Genomic DNA, 16,380 nt, shown 5'->3' with positions numbered 1-16,380 from the left:
GGGAGAAGGGGGATGCAGGCAGGGAGTGCAGGGGTTAGGGGAGAAGGTGGCGCAGGTGGGGAGTGGACTGATACCTGCATGTCCTCAAGTGAGTTTAAAAGCAGCAAGGATTGATGGCTTGGTTGTGAAAGCACCAGAGTCTGCAGATTTGTATGTAAACTTTTTATCAGCACAGGGCTATTTGTTTGTCTCAGATATAAAGGAAAGTGCTGCTGAAAGACACCACAGTTAAAAGGTTCTTTCTTTCCTTAGGTGCAGGGCTGCGGCGAATTAACTTGTTAAGCACACCCAGGCTAACAGAAATCTAGTGCAACAGATGTAATATGTAAGGAGTATGTGCAACAAGCATGGCTTGTTCTCTCTGTCAGCCTCTTGCCGTCCTCCTCCCCCTGAGGCCATCCCCATTGGCATCTTTATTGTGCTTCTGATTTAGACTGATTTTATAGACTGACTCAGAGCAGCGCTCCTATAAATTTATCTGCCTATAAATACTCAGCACTTACATCACACCTTTCAATGAAAGATCTCAAAGCACTTTACAAACATACGTATGTGTCATTACAGATGAGGGAACCAAGGCACAGATTATAAACCCAAGATTACATTGTGGGTCAGTGGCAGAGCCAGGAACCAAGCTCACCACGCCTGATTCCCAGGCAATGCCCAAGCTATTCATCCACGCTGCCTACTCCTCCAGCACCTATGCATCTTTATAAACAAGTCTGCACTAGGGCGATGTCCCTCATACCCCAGTACCCTCTCCACTCGCATTGGACAATTGTGGATTCATTGTAAATCACAGACTCTGGAGACTAAAAAGACCAGTTAAAGTGGACCATCCAGTATTTCTCCCTGCCAACACAGGATTGTGCCCACCTGTGCATTTAAAACTCGCCTGGAGTTATACATGTGCCAAGCAATAGGGCGTCCACTGCTTGCCTCAGGAGATCTCGCTGAGGACATAAAGAGCTATGGTAAATTGTTCTGCAGCATTGATCCAAAGCATTACAGCTTATGATAACACTTAGCTGTTAGATTGCATTTTTTAGTTCTCAAAGGGTAGGTGCCCAAGCTGTCTGATTCCAGGTGGTGAGTTCCTGTCTGGGGATTTTTAAATGGACCTAGGTGCCTCAAGACAGCTTGGATGTAGGTGCCTATCTCTGAGAAAGGGGCAGGGCTTAACACATGCCTGTTGTTGGTCTCCCCCATTGCCTTGCTTACGGAGGGAGCACCAGGGCTGGCTTTTGTAGATGGGATTCTTAGGCACTATACATTGTACAGGGAGCTTTGGTGCCTAACTCAGCTTTGTGGATCACAGTGTGTTCTTGTGATTTTCTAGATGCTGTGACACTCAGCGTTGCAACAACTAAGTCCTGTCGTGGATCCCTCCCAAAGTACTTTACAGAAAGGGAGTAGCATCATTATCTCCACTTTATAGATGGAGAAACTGACCAGGCAGAGCAACTTGCTGCAGTGATTAGGACTGGGAGGCAGATCTGATTCCCAGACTTGTATCCAGCCCAGAAGACCCTAGTTGCTATCAGTGTTCTTGCTGTGCTTTGCACCATTACTGCAGAATTCCGCTGTGGGAAATGCCAGGTATTAATTATTACTATTATTTGGGCATCACTGTTTCCACTCACACTTCCTATCATGCAGCCCTGCGCCTTTGCTGATGGACAATCATGTCTTGCTCTTTTGACACTTAGACACTGTTCATTTGCTTTGGGACATGGTTTTATCATTTCATTGGAAAAACAAAACAGTCCAAAGCCATTTCTTTTTGTTTTCCTTCCCCCCCCAGCTCTTCTCCTCCTCTTGACCTGCAGGTAAAAAACTGGTGGCTTAGACCGGTGCAGGGGGGAGGGGGTGTTAAAATATGTACTTCAGACAACTGAATGAGGAAAATAACAGAGCCTGGGAAAGAGGAACATACTTACTTTATCTGAGACATGTTTTTAAAAGGGCTGAGTGTGTGGTGAGAGCTGGCCTAGCCATGGCCTGCTGTAGAGAATCCTCTTTCATTTCAATTCCCCAGGATGAAAAGGTGATGCTGGCTAATTTGAACCTAGTCATTAGGACCCCCCTTTCAATTCAAGTAAGCTCTGTTCTCTTCCTCAGCCTGTGGGCCTTTGTCTGTTGTTATTAATTAGGAGACAGGGAAATTGCTTTCACCGTAAAACTTGCACATTCTTTGCTGGAAGCAAAACACTGATCTGATTTTGCCTGATGGAAGAGCTTTTTATGCTTGCTGGACATGAGTGGTGGGAATGCTTCACCTCCCAGAAGACAGCAGTTTAGCACAGCTCCTATGGGCTAGAGTGGGACAGGCAGATTACTGACAGAGTAGGAGAGGCCCAGCTGGAGTCCAGCTACAGTGGTGGATCCCAGTTCACCGGGACGTGTTAGCAGGCAGGATGGATTCTCACTCTGGAAGCCACACATGGGCATGGATTTTAGTGGTGGAGAAGATTCAGCTCCAGAGAGGCATATTTGAAATGTTCATAAAATAGATACTACAGCACTGGTCCCAAATGCTGTAGTGACTACACTATAAACTCTGGCCTTAGAGATCATGATCGCAGAGCACTGCCTTATTGCTTTCTGTAAAGGCTCCTAACTCGTGATGTCTGGTTTATGGGGGAACTTCCCTTTTTTTCCCATGTACACATTCTGGAGAGATGAATTACTCTAGTTTGCACTCTTATACCTCCCATCATCCCTCTGTAAGTATCATTATCTCTCTTTTATATAAGGGAAAACGGAGGCACCAAAACATATGATCTGCCCAAGATACAAAGGAGGCAAGTGGGAGAGTTGCAGGGCCATAACCAGGGTGGGGCAAGCAGGGAAACCGCCCAGGGCACAAAGCCGTGGGGGCGGAAAATGATGGAAAGAAAGGTAGGGGCACAAATATGCTTGCTCGCCCTCAGCACTAAAATGCCTAGTTATGTCTCTGGATATATACAAACCCATGTATACAAGTTTTATGCAGATGGTTCTTTTAAAATTTATTATCTTAATGTATTCAGGAAAGTGGGGCCAGGAAAGATCTTTACAAATTTCAGTTACATCGACACCAGCGGGGTGCTTTTTGGCTTGCATCTATCCCTGTGGAAACAGAGCAGAAATGGTGGAGGCACCTGGACAATGGAAGAGGGAGTAGCATATATTTTAAAAATGTAACTTAATAAAACATGCGCTTTTCACATTTTGCTTGTGTGTCTTGTCTATATCAACTGTAAACTCTGGGGGCTGGGACTGTCTTTTAGGCATATGTAGAGCACCTAGCACTTCGAGGCCCTGATTCCGAGCAGGGTCTCTCTGCATGCTACTACTGTGCAAATAAATCATAACTACAGCCATTCTCGGCGTTCATCATCCAAAGGTCTCGCAAGGATTTGGGTGAGTTTTAAAGATGACTGACTGAGGAGGAGGGGATATCTTGGGGAATCTTAACAAAAGCTTTTGAAAATCCCAGCACATTTTTACCACCTTTATCTACTTCATTAGCTTAACCCTTCCTCCTTAGTAGTGGTCTGATTTTCAGAGGTGAAGAGTCAATGGGAGTTTTGCCTTGGGTTCAGTGAAGCTAGGATTTCACTCTGAAATCTTTAATTTTAATCTTAGACTATCCCACAGGGAGCCACAGCAGAGCAAAGTTCTAGGGGAAATGTGCTCTCAGTGGGTCCCTGTGCTGCTGACTGGACAGCTGCTTCTGCATTCTGAACCAAGTGGACCTTTTCCAAGGGTGGCCTTTGCATTCCTAAGTATAATTAATTTTAACACATCAAGTCTCAGGGTCACGAATATGTGGATCACTATGGCCAAATCTGAGTCCAATAGGATAGGTCTCAGGCCAGGCATAGAAGTTGCTGTTTTTAGTGAGGATAGCTATTTGGATGTCTAAAAGCAATGTAGCCTTCCTCAAGCCACTTGAGCCTGACGTCCTGAAAGGGATTTACACCCGAGTTTCCACATTCCTCCCTACAAGATTCCCTTATCTTGAAGGAATGGAGTAGGAAGTCAGACTTCTTGCATCTTATCCCCAGGATGTTTCTAGAAGTTTATTGGGGAATTTGGGGTGGGGAGTGCTATCTAAAGTGACATGTGCAGTTGGCTTATCCAACACCCTCATCCTCTCTAACTGGATCCTCTACCTCTGTGTGTCTATGGCCACCACCTCTTTTACATGACCATTTCATGTCTACCAGCAACCCCTTCTCCTGGTTTCTGAGGCCCGCAGCCTCCAGTGACCTCCTTGCTTAGATGGGAAAGCCATCTGTATAGCTAAAAGTAACTTTTCAAACAGGAGGAATTAGGAAATTCAAAGCAGTGATGGCTCGTTGCACTATACTCAGATCGGGATTTGAAATGGGACTTTGGCTGGGAGGGAGGGGATGTACATCTGGTGCAAGGCGCCTTGAAGACTGGGTTGTGATGTGATCACATAAGCCAATAGCTGAAATTGCCTCCCTGTGAACATTTCTGTGGCAGGAGCAAATCTCGGAAGTTCATGTTGCTGAAAGTGGGAAGTCTGATAATATTGTAAGTCCACAGAGACACCACATGGAGGCACTATCTACCTATAGCATTTCCATCTGAACAGCTCCCTCCCACTTCCTTTACTAGAAGCAATGTCTGGGTTGTGACAGAAAAAACATTTTTCACTGTTTAAGTGTCCCAAATCCATTTGAATGGTGAATGACCAAGAATGTCATTCAACAGAAGCACAACAGTGAATTATATAAGCAGATAGATTATATTTGATCATTTATGATGCTGAAGGACATTAGTAATTAAACCCAACCCTCCTAACCACAGCATAGAGCAGGGAGTTAGATGGTACTTTGCCTAAAAGAGTTAGTTAGTAACTCGCTACTGTCATCGCTGCATTTTGTACCCCAGAGAACAATGTCACCAGGCTTTCCTGTAGCTGCTGCTGCTTGGATCCACCAGCTATTCCCCCCACCCTGCAAAAGGGATAGTGTTTGTTCAGATCCCGTGAAGGGTACTCCAACCCTTAACCACTGTAGATTCCACTGCTGCAGCTCTGGCCTGGGGGAGGATTTTGTCTATCCATGGCATAGCATGGCCGGATTCGGGATTTAAATTTTTGATGGAAGTACTGCTGACAGAACATCTTCCTTTAATTAAGCGGGCGCCCTGGAAGTGAAGTCCTAGGTCCCAAACTACCACTGATAGGTGTTGGTTTTATTTTCTTAGAAGACATTTTGGTAGCTGAATTTCTACCAAAAAGCAGATGGTAAAGGGGCTGGAATGACTCTGCTGAGGTCACGCCCCCTGGGACCTGGCAGTACCCCCGGGATGCTATCACTGGGACTTTTTCTTTTATAATTTTTCTTTCTTCCATCATATTTATCTGCTTCTGTGATGTTTCAGGGCCCTGCCAAGAAGAGATGCAGGACAATAGTACCACTAGCCTGCAGTCACAACTCCTGTTGGCAAGGATGTTAGTGGAAGATGCAAAGGCACCTTTGATTAAGGTGGAGCTGGGGTAAGTGTTAGACCTTGAGAATGCAACTGCAGTATGCAGAAGATGTCAGGGCCTCAGAGAAGTCTATGGTGAAGCACTCAAAAATCTTGTGGGGCAAGGTGTCTGAGAGAGGCTAAGGGTTAAGAATCGGGACATTTTGCTGATGTAGCAGTGGAACCAGAAGGAAACCTGAATGGGGAGATGGCAGGAAAACTTGGGAAAAGCAAATTTAAGGGACAGCATTTGAGGTAGAGGGAGCATCTCAGGGGTATCTGAAGAGAGCAGGGAGGCCCGACCAGCAAGCTATCGCTGCCTGCTCTTTGGTGGGAGCTGAGCGCAATGAGAACACCGCCTGGAAGTGCTGCTCTGACTCATCCCAGGACACAGTTCTGCAAGGACAGTAGAAAAGGAGAAGTAACTGCTGAGCCCTGAATGAGGGGGGAGGGAGCTGGGCCCATGGAAGCTCAAAACAGGGAATTTTAGTCTTACTCATCATATTATTTTTATATTTGGTTTTTCATATGTAAACCTCAGTGTTTCTGTCAGCATGTTAACTCTGTGTGCACCACAGGGCCAGCTGCTCCCTTACTCCTTGTTCCATAAACGCGTGCAGTATCTCCAGTCTGGAACTCAGTTCAGCCAGCTGCTTACTGGGTGTTTGTAAGGAGCAGTTGGGCAGCCTGTTCTCCTTGCACTCAGCAGACTACAGTGCCTTACTGGAGAGGGGAAACGGGAGGGTGGGCCTGGGCTGAGAAAGATTCAGCAGCTGTCAGGAGGAGGCAGAGGGGCTGAAATGAGTTAGAGGTGAGGAGTGAATATGTGAGAGATTCAGTGAGGGTTCAGCCTGAGAAAATGCTGCTCTTAGCGTCAATCCCTAGCGAAATGGAACAAATATGAGGGGAAAAAATGTTATCAGGAGCATATGTGGCCATGAGCTGGGAGCAGGGCTGGGGGCTCATAAAGATTAGATCTACCGGACCAGCTCGTTTCTTTCTTTGCCAAAGTTACAGAAGGAGAGAGTGTAGAGGCTGCAGTACCATGTGACAGAGCTGGACATTAGTAATACATTTGACACAGCATCTCTCAAAATCTTACTCACAGAATTATTACAACTGTCTTGGTTCTGGGTATGGCAAAAAGGTGTCCTTTTGGGCTCACTGCATCCCTCCTCTAAGGCTAGGATCACCCTGCCCTAATTTCTACACACTCCAGACAGTTTTCTCCAGGGCTACAGAGTGAAGCCTGAACAGTGTTGCCTGCACTTTCAATTCACAGAGCACAGGCTGGAATCCCATAGATGTACTTGTGCATAAATGCTGCAGACATGAATATTATAGAGCCAAGAGTCACATGTTCAGACTCTGAGTGCAGTAATATCTACACCTCCTTCTTGCCCAAGTACAGTGAGATCCATACCACCGAGTGCATGTGCCAGCAGCACCCACACACTAGGACAATAGGGTCAGGACTCACACTCCCAGACTCCAAGTGCAGTAGGATTTAACCTAAAGGATACTAATTTTAGGGTTCACCTTTCTAGCCTGTGAATGCAAAAGAATCTGTAACCCAAAGCACAAGTGCTGTGATTCAGCAGGCGCTCTACCCCAGAGCATGAGTGCCAGAACTCATTGCCCAGCCTCTTAGTGCAGCAAGATCCACATCATTTGTATTATCCTCTCAAATTTCAGGTGCATGACAATTTACACTTCAATGTACTAGGGTCAGGGCCGGCTCCAGCTTTTTTGCCACCCCAAGCGGCAAAGAGAGAAAGAAAAAAGACAAAAAAAGAGGCGATCGGCGGCACTTCGGCAGCTGCTCTACCGCACCGCTTCATTCTTCGGCGGCAATTCAGCGGCCGGTCCTTCCCTCCGAGAGGGACTGAGGGACCCGCCGCCCAATTGCCGCCGAAGACCCGGATGTGCCGCCCCTTTCCATTGGCTGCCCCAAGCACCTGCTTCCTGCGCTGCTGCCTGGAGCTGGCCCTGACTAGGGTATACAATCTGGCTCTCCACCTCTACAGAGGACAAGGTGGAGCAGTATTCAGTGGGTTATGCTCCTGCCCTACAGCCTTGACTTGAAATCCTCCTTGGGTCACAAGTAAGAGTGCCCAGTGTGCTCTCAGTCCAGTCTCCATTTGGCTAGATGACAGAACTACCCAATAATGTGTCACCATTAGCACTTATGGGAGAAGAACAAGGAGGACATTCCTGCCAGAAACAGACTGTTTTAAAAAGACATTCCCTAGAATGGAATAGCTTCTCAAAGGTGGGAGTAGGCCCCAGGTCTTAGGCCTTTCCAGGTCTCTCTATTTCATTGCTTGTTTAAAGTAGTAGTAGTGAAATAAACCTGGAACTAAAATTAGAGCATTTGTATGAGAAGCTCATCTGAGAAGTTTAGAAGTAAGTGGAACAAATCTTTTCTAGTTAGAAGAGAACCCCAGGACTGGACAGCAGGGCATGGTGTAACTCAAGATTAAAGTGCATTGGCAAAGAGGTGAATGGAGGGGGGCCTAGAACAAGAATAGCAGGGAGTACTGTAGGTCAGAATTGAGGCACATTAATTATTATTCATTGAACAACAGTAGTGTACTACACAGCACTGTACAATACATCTAGGCCCAGTCTACACTTAAAATGTAGGTCAACATAGTTATGGTGCTCAGAAGTGTAAAAAAAATCACTCCCCTGACCGCCGTAGCTATGCCAACCTAATCCCAGTGTAGACGCAGCTAGATCGATGGAGAAATGCTTCAGTTGACCTAGCTACCATTGCTTGGAGAAATAGTGTTCCTACAGCAACAGAAAAACCCCTTCCATCGTTGTAGGCTGTGTCTACACTACAGGGTTATGCTTTGGCATAGCTACGGCACCATAGCCAGGAGCAGCGCCAGGGTTTTTGCCACCCTAGGCGGCAACGCTCCTCCTCTGAGCATTCGGCGGCGGGGGTCCTTGTGCTCCGCGTCTTCGGGGCATTTTGGCGGCGGGTCCTGGAGCGAGTGAAGGACCCGCTGCCGAATTTCTGCTGAAGACCCGGAGCAGAAGGACCCCCCGCCACTGAATTTCCGCCGAGGGCGGCAAAATGCCACCCCCCAAATCCTGACGCCCTAGGTGACCGCCTAGGGTCGCCTAGTGGAAGCGCCGGCCCTGACCATAGCTGGGCCACTATAGTCCCCCATACTGTAGACATGGCCTTAGGAAGACAGTGCTTGCTCCAAGATGTTTGCAGTCTTGAGGTATGTCTACGCTGCAATCAGAGGCATGACTGCAGCACAGGCAGACATACCCAAGCTAGCTTTGATATAGTTAGAGCAAATAACAATAGCAAAGTCACGCCAATATGAGCAGCTGCTTGAGAACATACACAGGGTCCCAGGTAGGCTTGTACAGCCTGTGCTGCCATGGCTTCACGGCTATTGCTATTTGAGCTAGCTAGATCAAAGCTAACTTGGGTATGTCTACACCGTGCTGCAGTCACACCTCTGACAGGGGACTATTCAAGCTGGGTAATTTGCAGCTCGAGGAGACATGGGTATGTCTCCTTGAGCTGTGAATCACACCCATAGCTTGAAGTGTAGACATACCTGTTGGACAGACAAACAGTACCATGCACATGCAATATTCAAGGTGATCAGTCTCAACACAGCAGTTTTTTCCCCATTGTTATGATCATTGTTGGAAGGTTTCACACAGAAGTAGGTTTACCAGCGATATCTGAAAAAAAAAGGAAATTCTAAGTGTATGAGACCGAATGGAAGAAGGAACAAAGCAGCCAGTGGGAAAAAGCTATGAAGAGAGATGTGAGGAGAGAGGTTCAGGAGGAGGAAATGAGCAGGAAAAAGGGGCAGAGAAGCCTTGAAGATGAGGACCAGACAATTGAGCTTAATGTAATTTGATGTCAAAGGTGAGGGGAGACAGCAAAGGGATTTGAATATGGAACAACACAGTCAGAATGGAAGGAGGGGAAAGTGATGTTAGCTACAGTATTTTGGATAGACGAGAGACACTCATATTATAGCGATGGACAGAAGACAGACAGGGAAGAACAAAGCCTGTTGCCAACTCTCATGATTCTATCATGAATCTCATAATATTTGGTATTTTTCTTAAAGCTCTAGCTCCTGGAGTCATGAAGTTATGTGAGGAGCTCAGCTTTCATTTTTTAAAAATGATGCAGCCAGCCCTCATGGTTGTGGAGAAAAGCTTCAAAATGTAACCCCTAAACATTCAAAAACCAAAGACAATAATAATCCACAATTACTTTAAAAGCCACTGATGATTTTTTGAGAGTTGTCTTTGGAACTCTTAGGGTTGACAGTACTATGAGAGGCAGGGAGGTTGGAGAGGAGGAGCTAGCAGGAGTTAAGACATATTATTTTTATTATTTGTACTACATTTAGTCCCCATTATGTTGTGTGCTACACAAGTAAACAGTAAGAAACACACCCTGCACGGAAGAATTCGCAGTCTAGAATTAAGACAGGATCTAGCACTTGAATTCACAAACCTTGACTAAGTGCATTCACCCAGCAGAGTCTGTTCTGCAAAACTTCTGGCCCCAAAGGATCACGGCTTCTGAGGCTGAGGGCTTATCTACAGCCCCCAAGTCTCAGCATTGCCACAGACCCCGTCTGCACTCTGGGGCCTGGCTCCCCTAACACTGGGCTTGTTCTACACAGCTGCCCACCCCTGATAACACAGCTGGGGAGCCCAGAGGAAGTTGTACAAGACTCTTTTGTCGACACTCTTTCCCACACATACCATCTCCTGTCTCCCTTCTTACTGTAAATTGACATCAGAGCTGCTGAATCATGAAATGGGAGTCACAAAAATGTTATTTATGCTGAAGAAACAAGGCGTCTTCCCACTCATCGTTTCCGGCCTGCCTCAAAGTTTAGCCCCTGACTTTTGTCCTTCTAGTCTCTCTGGCTCCTGCACTTGGGCAGTAGCAGGCTGAGTTCCCCTCATTTGCCCCAGGATGTAATGTAGAGTTTAACCACCACCAAGGGTCGAGACAGTCCTGCACTGGTCTGCTAAAAGATTGCCTGAGCAGCAGATAATGCCTGGGCAGCTACCCAGGAGGAGCCATGTTAAATGGAACCAGGCTTTGAGAGAGTCATCTGACAAAGGCAGAGTACTGCACTATGAGGTGGCCTCCCACACCCAGGCTCTATCTGCACTATAAAAATATTTTGTTAGGGTTCCTAGTTATACCATGCTTCAGTCTTGAGCTTGTAGATCTGACTGAACCATGGCATGGCTTTGCAGTGCTGTAACTGGATCCCCTAACACAGTCAGTTTGGAGGTACTAGGGAAGACAGAGTGGTGCATGGGAAAGGGGGCAAGGAACAGAAAGGTATGAAAGATACTGGGGAAGATAGAAGGACAGAAGCAGGGAGGCAGGAAGGGCGTGAAAGAAAGTCCCAGAGATAAAGAGGCAGGAGAATAGAGTTGGAGGCAGGAGTTAAGAAGCTATGGAAGGAGAAGGGCATGTTGAGAGTGTGCTGGGTCATGGCAAGGGGATGAGGGGACCAGAGAGGCATGGAGAGGAACAGGGAATGGCAGAGTTTTTTATCTACATGAAAACTTTAGAATGGTTAACACTTTCTGGAAATAAAACTATAAGCATTAAAAGTTTTTCAGGAGGATAAAAGCCTTCCTGCCTCCTACCCGAGTATCCCACCCAAGTATAACTTCCGTACCCCGACACACATACCTCTCTTAGGGATTTACTATGGTCTGCAAGAGGGCCTGCTTTGATTATCCTCATAAGATCTGTAAGAGCAGAGCTTCTACCTGTGGACCTTATACACCAACCTGATTTAAACCTTTGATGCAAATGAAAACATTCCAGGGAAATTCACAAACAAAAAGAGCTAAGGTTGATATTTTGTTTCAGTAGAGTCTGGCTACCCTCCAGATACTTCTGCCCCAACAAATACTTTCTTTCCAAAAAATCTAGGAAGAAAGAAAATGTGGAAAAAGGTTAAAGGATCCAGTCAGTTTTCCATTGACATACGATGCTTTATCATTCACCATCACCCCACATGACCCACAATTCCTGCACATCCTTAAGTTTGCACACTAACATTTGCATAATATATCCAAAAGTCATAATAACAAATAACTATGTGATTATGAAATTCCATTTCCTAAGCAAAGAATCTATTTCCAACATACTATCCCACTAACATATTTATTATTTGTATGATTTATTATTGCAGTAGCTCCCAATTAGGATGGAAGCCCCATTATGGTGGGCACTATATAAAACACACAGGAAGATATGGTTCCTGACCCAAAAACCTATCTAATTTGAATTAAAATGCAACAAGTGAATGAAACAAATGAAGAGGAAAGGTGAGAGAAAGGATGCGGGTAACAGTAATAAGATCATGCAGTTACATAGGTGAGTGATGTGCACAACTTGATGGTTCAAATAATATTTAAAGTTTTATTTTTTTAAATAAATAAAACTACCTCTTCTGAGGTGCAACTCAATCTGGCTGTCATTGGTTGGCTGACTCCTTATAGGCTAACAGCATACTACATTACTCTCACAAAAATAAAAATATCTACATATGTTAGTTACTATGCAATCTAGTTAAAAACAAAGCTGAAACTCTACACAGACTTCACCATCTTGTAATCTACCTATTACATAGCACCAAACAGATCAATCATTCCAATTCTATTAATAAAATATTGTTACTCCACCAAATTATCACACTTCATGTGCCCTTAGACTATGTCTTCTGAACTCTTTACTGCACACTTAGACTATGTATAAAATAAGTATTCCACTGAAACATAATTTCAACCTTGACATTTTTCTTTGTGATAATAATGCTTAGTACTTATACAGATGTTTTATCCATAGATCTCAAAGGATTTTACCTTTCTTTGAAAGCAGCACTATCCCCATATTATAGATGAGGAACCAAGTCACAGAGAGGGTAAGTAACTTGCTCAAGGTCACACAGCAAGTCCATGGAAGAGCCAGGAATAGGACTGAGGTCGCCTGACTCTAAAGCCAGGGCCCTACCCATTGGACCATATCCTCTTATATTAACATTTGCAGTTTTATTTCCTTTTTCAAAAACCTAGCCTTTCATAATGTGTGTAATTGGAAAACTGCTCCACTAATTGGGAAACTGCTCCACAGAGACAGCATGGAAGGAGGGAGAGAAAGAGATGTTAATAGTCAGGGTGATCTCTCTGCAGTGATGTGAGGGTGAAGGGGAGAACGGTATCTCTACAGAGTGGGAGTGGGAAAAATAGTGCATTAGAGTGGCCTTACTGCAAAGAAGGAAAAAGGCAGAGCAAAATGGTGGGGTGATTTTGTTTTGGAAAGTGGTTTTGCTGGAGGCAGTAGATCAGTCTCTGTGTGGGGGAGAAGTTATTTATAGCTTCCTGCCTCCCACCTGGGTTGCTGTGGGACTTGAGCTGGAGACACATTGTTCTTTGCACTTGGCAACTGAATAGGTTTGAGGGGGAGGAGGATGGGCTTAAGAACAACACAAGATAATAAATACAGTAAAACCTGCAGGCAGCGATCACTCATGGGAGTTAGCAAAAGTGGTTGCTTGTTAGAGGTGGTCTCTCTTAAAAGGTCTGCTGTAAAATGGGCACTTTTATGATGTACAGAAAAGCTACTATTGTTACAGATGTTTCATGTTTAATTTTAATTGCCTTTTAAATGAACATTACATACAGTATACAATACAGTATAGTACTGAATTTAAAATCCCTTAGTGGGTTTATTAATACAGTAGTACAGTATACAAAAGTACACAGCATTTATCAAACTGGGGGCCACAAGCCTACTGCGCTGCTTTCAGAGCTGGGCGGCCAGAGAGCGGCAGCTGCTGGCTGGGCACCCAGCTCTGAAGGCAGCGCTGCCACCAGTAGGTTTGCCAACTTTCTAATTGCACAAAACTGAACACCCTAGCCCTGCCCCTTCCGCAAGGCCAAGCCCCTTCCCCCGCTCCTTCTCCAAGGCCCTGCCCCCTGCTCACTACATTCCCCCTTCCTCGGTGGCTCACTCTCCCACACCCTCACTCACTTTCACTGGGCTGGGGCAGGGGGTTGGGGTGCGGGAGTGGGTGAGGGCTCTAACTGGGGGTGCGGGTTCTGGGATGGGGCCAGAAATGAGAGGTTCAGGGTTTGGGCGGGGGCTCCATGCTGGAGCAGGGGGTCAGGGTGTGGGAGAGGGTTCCAGCTGGGGGTGTGGGCTCTGGGGTGGGGCTGGGGATGAGGGGTTTGGGGTGCAGGAGGGGGCTCCAGGTTGGGGGGTAGGGCAGAGGCATTCAGGGTGTGGGAGGGGGCTCTGGGCTGGGGCAGGGGTTTGGGGTGCAGGAGGGGGCTCAGGGCTAGGGCAGGGGGTTGGGGTTTGGGGTTGGGGTACAGGCTCACTTCCAGTGGCTCCCGATCAGTGGTGCACCAGGGAGTCTAAGACAGGCTTCCTGCCTGTCCTGACTCCATGCTGCGCCCCGGAAGCGGCCAGCAGGTCGGGCTCCTAGGCGGAGGTGCAGCAGGCACCACCCCCACAGCTCCCATTGGCCACGGTTCCTGGCTAATGGGAGTGCAGAGCTGGTGCTTGGAGTGGGGGCAGCACATGGAGCCCCGTGGCTCCCCTGCCTAGGAGCCAGACCTGCTGGCTGCTTCCAGGGCGCAGCGTGGAGCCAGGACAGGTAGGGACTAGCCTGCCTTAGCTCCGCAGCACTGCTGACCAGACTTTTAACAGCCTGGTCAGCGGTGCTGACTGGAGCCGCCAGGGTCCCTTTTCGACCAGGTGTTCCAGTAGAAAACCGGAAACCTGGTCACCCTAACTATCAGCAGCAGCTCAGAAGTAAGGAAGATCTGTTTCTCCTACAGGTTTGTTTTTATGCATGGGAGTAAGAAAATGTGGTTGCTGGTCACAGATGACAAGTTGTCGCTCTTCACAGTTAAATTATAGGGGAAAAACATTCCGTGGCCTCTGCAAGTAGTCGCTTGTGACAGGTGGTCTCTCTTCAGACGCGGTTGCTAAGGCAGGTTTTACTGTAACATATTCGTCAAGACAGTCTGTAATGTCCAATCATGGCTCTTTAAAGATTTCCATCAAGTGCCTTCAGAGTTTACAGTTTAACAAATTGAATGTTCCTGTTTTTTGCCAGAGAAGTTTTGGACACCAAATGGCCATGAGCTTTACCCAGCCACACACAGGGCAGCCCACATCTTGAATCATGTCCTTGGAACTGATTTGAAATAAGTTAGTTCATCAGCAGGGATATTTTGAGGTCAAGATGACCCAGGTGTTGGCCTACAATACGACGTCTAAAACTTGGGCTTGTCTTTCTCAGCCCCGTGATCCACTCCCATCTCAAGATATTGTGAGAAATTAAAAATGGACCATAAAGCAGGACTAGAATTCTGAGAGCTTAGAAGGGAGCTTTATCCCTTACGAGACAATCTGGGATGGTAAATTAACTGAAACTGCTGTAGAGCTCCAAAGAAGGCCTTATTAGAGCAAGCCATTGTTCTGGGTGATATAGGTCCAACAAAACCAGAAAGTTTAAACATTTCTTGCAAACACAGTGATGTATTTCTAACTATGTGGAATCTAGATCATATGCATTTCTCTGCCTGTGAACCCAGTTCTATTACAGGATGGGCAGAAGTTCAGATTTGCAGTAATGAGATTCAGAGAGGCTTCTTCCCTTATAGGGCATTTGGGGAGCACCAGTATCAAAGCATTCAAGTCTGACATGAAGGAGTCTCTTTTACAGAGCCTGCTAAGAGGGGGCTGGCCCTGCTAACAGGCAGGGAGATGGTCTCAATGCACTAATGGTTCTTTCCATCTAAGTTTCCTGTGCATGTCACAGCTGTTGGTTTGTGCAGCTGTCTCGGTGTGTTTCTCTGCCTGCCCCACATGGTATACATAAACAGCTTATCATTTTATGAACCAGACTCCAGTGACCCTGTCTCCTTGGTCTGCTTTACAAGAAATAAGCAATGCTACTCCAATTTTCCTAAGGATATTTTTGTTAGTAAATACTAAGAACTAAAATACTCATTAGTCCTGCCCTGCATGGGCCACTTTCAAAGAGTCAGGCCATGACTCAACTCACTTCAGATGGGATGGGGTGAGGAAGAAGGATAAAAAAGGCCATTTTCTGCAGTTTCCTATTAATTAAAAACAGTATATATCAACTTAAAGGAACAGTTTGTACCATCAGGGCCGCCCGGGTGGAGGGGGGCAAGTGGGGCAATTTGCCCTGGGCCCCACAGGGGCCCCAACGAGAATATAGTATTCTATAGTATTGCAACTTTTTTTTATGGAAGGGGCCCCCACCATTGCTTTGCCCCAGGTCCCCTGAATCCTCTGGGCAGCCTGTGTACCATATATGGAGCAAAAGCCTCCCCTGTCCACCATAGTTCTCCTCACCCCTGCAAGCAACCTCCATGGGTACTCCCTCCTCCCGAGCTTTAGATTTTGTATTACCTACACCTGTTTCATATTTATTCCAGGCACATAGGTTCAGGAATCTCCCTTGAATCCATAGTATTGGAAGGCCTCACACTATGAACTCCAACAGCCCCGAGACCCTCCCACTTATGGGGATCCTTTGCAGGAAGCCAAAGAGGAACGCATCACAGTTTCCTTGTCTCACTGTCCCCTTCCAACAGATTTCTCATCAGAAATCTGAGGGGAGGGGGTGATGTGACCTCATGGTGAAGGATCCTTACAGGAGCTCTCTCCCAGCCTCCATGTACTATGGGTGCGCCTCTTCCCAGCAGATGGGGATATTCCTTTGGGTCATGGGTGCCTTCAGACAAGCTGAGAAAGCTGCCAACACCTCTTCACTCCAGCTCATTCCTTGTATTTCATTCAGCACAACCTCC

This window comes from Terrapene carolina, unplaced genomic scaffold, assembly GCF_002925995.2.
Source record: "Terrapene carolina triunguis isolate 2854851 unplaced genomic scaffold, T_m_triunguis-2.0 Scaffold96, whole genome shotgun sequence".
NCBI classification, from domain to species: domain Eukaryota; kingdom Metazoa; phylum Chordata; order Testudines; family Emydidae; genus Terrapene; species Terrapene triunguis.
The sequence above is the reverse complement of the archived record's forward strand: the minus strand, read 5'-3'. Positions refer to the sequence as shown.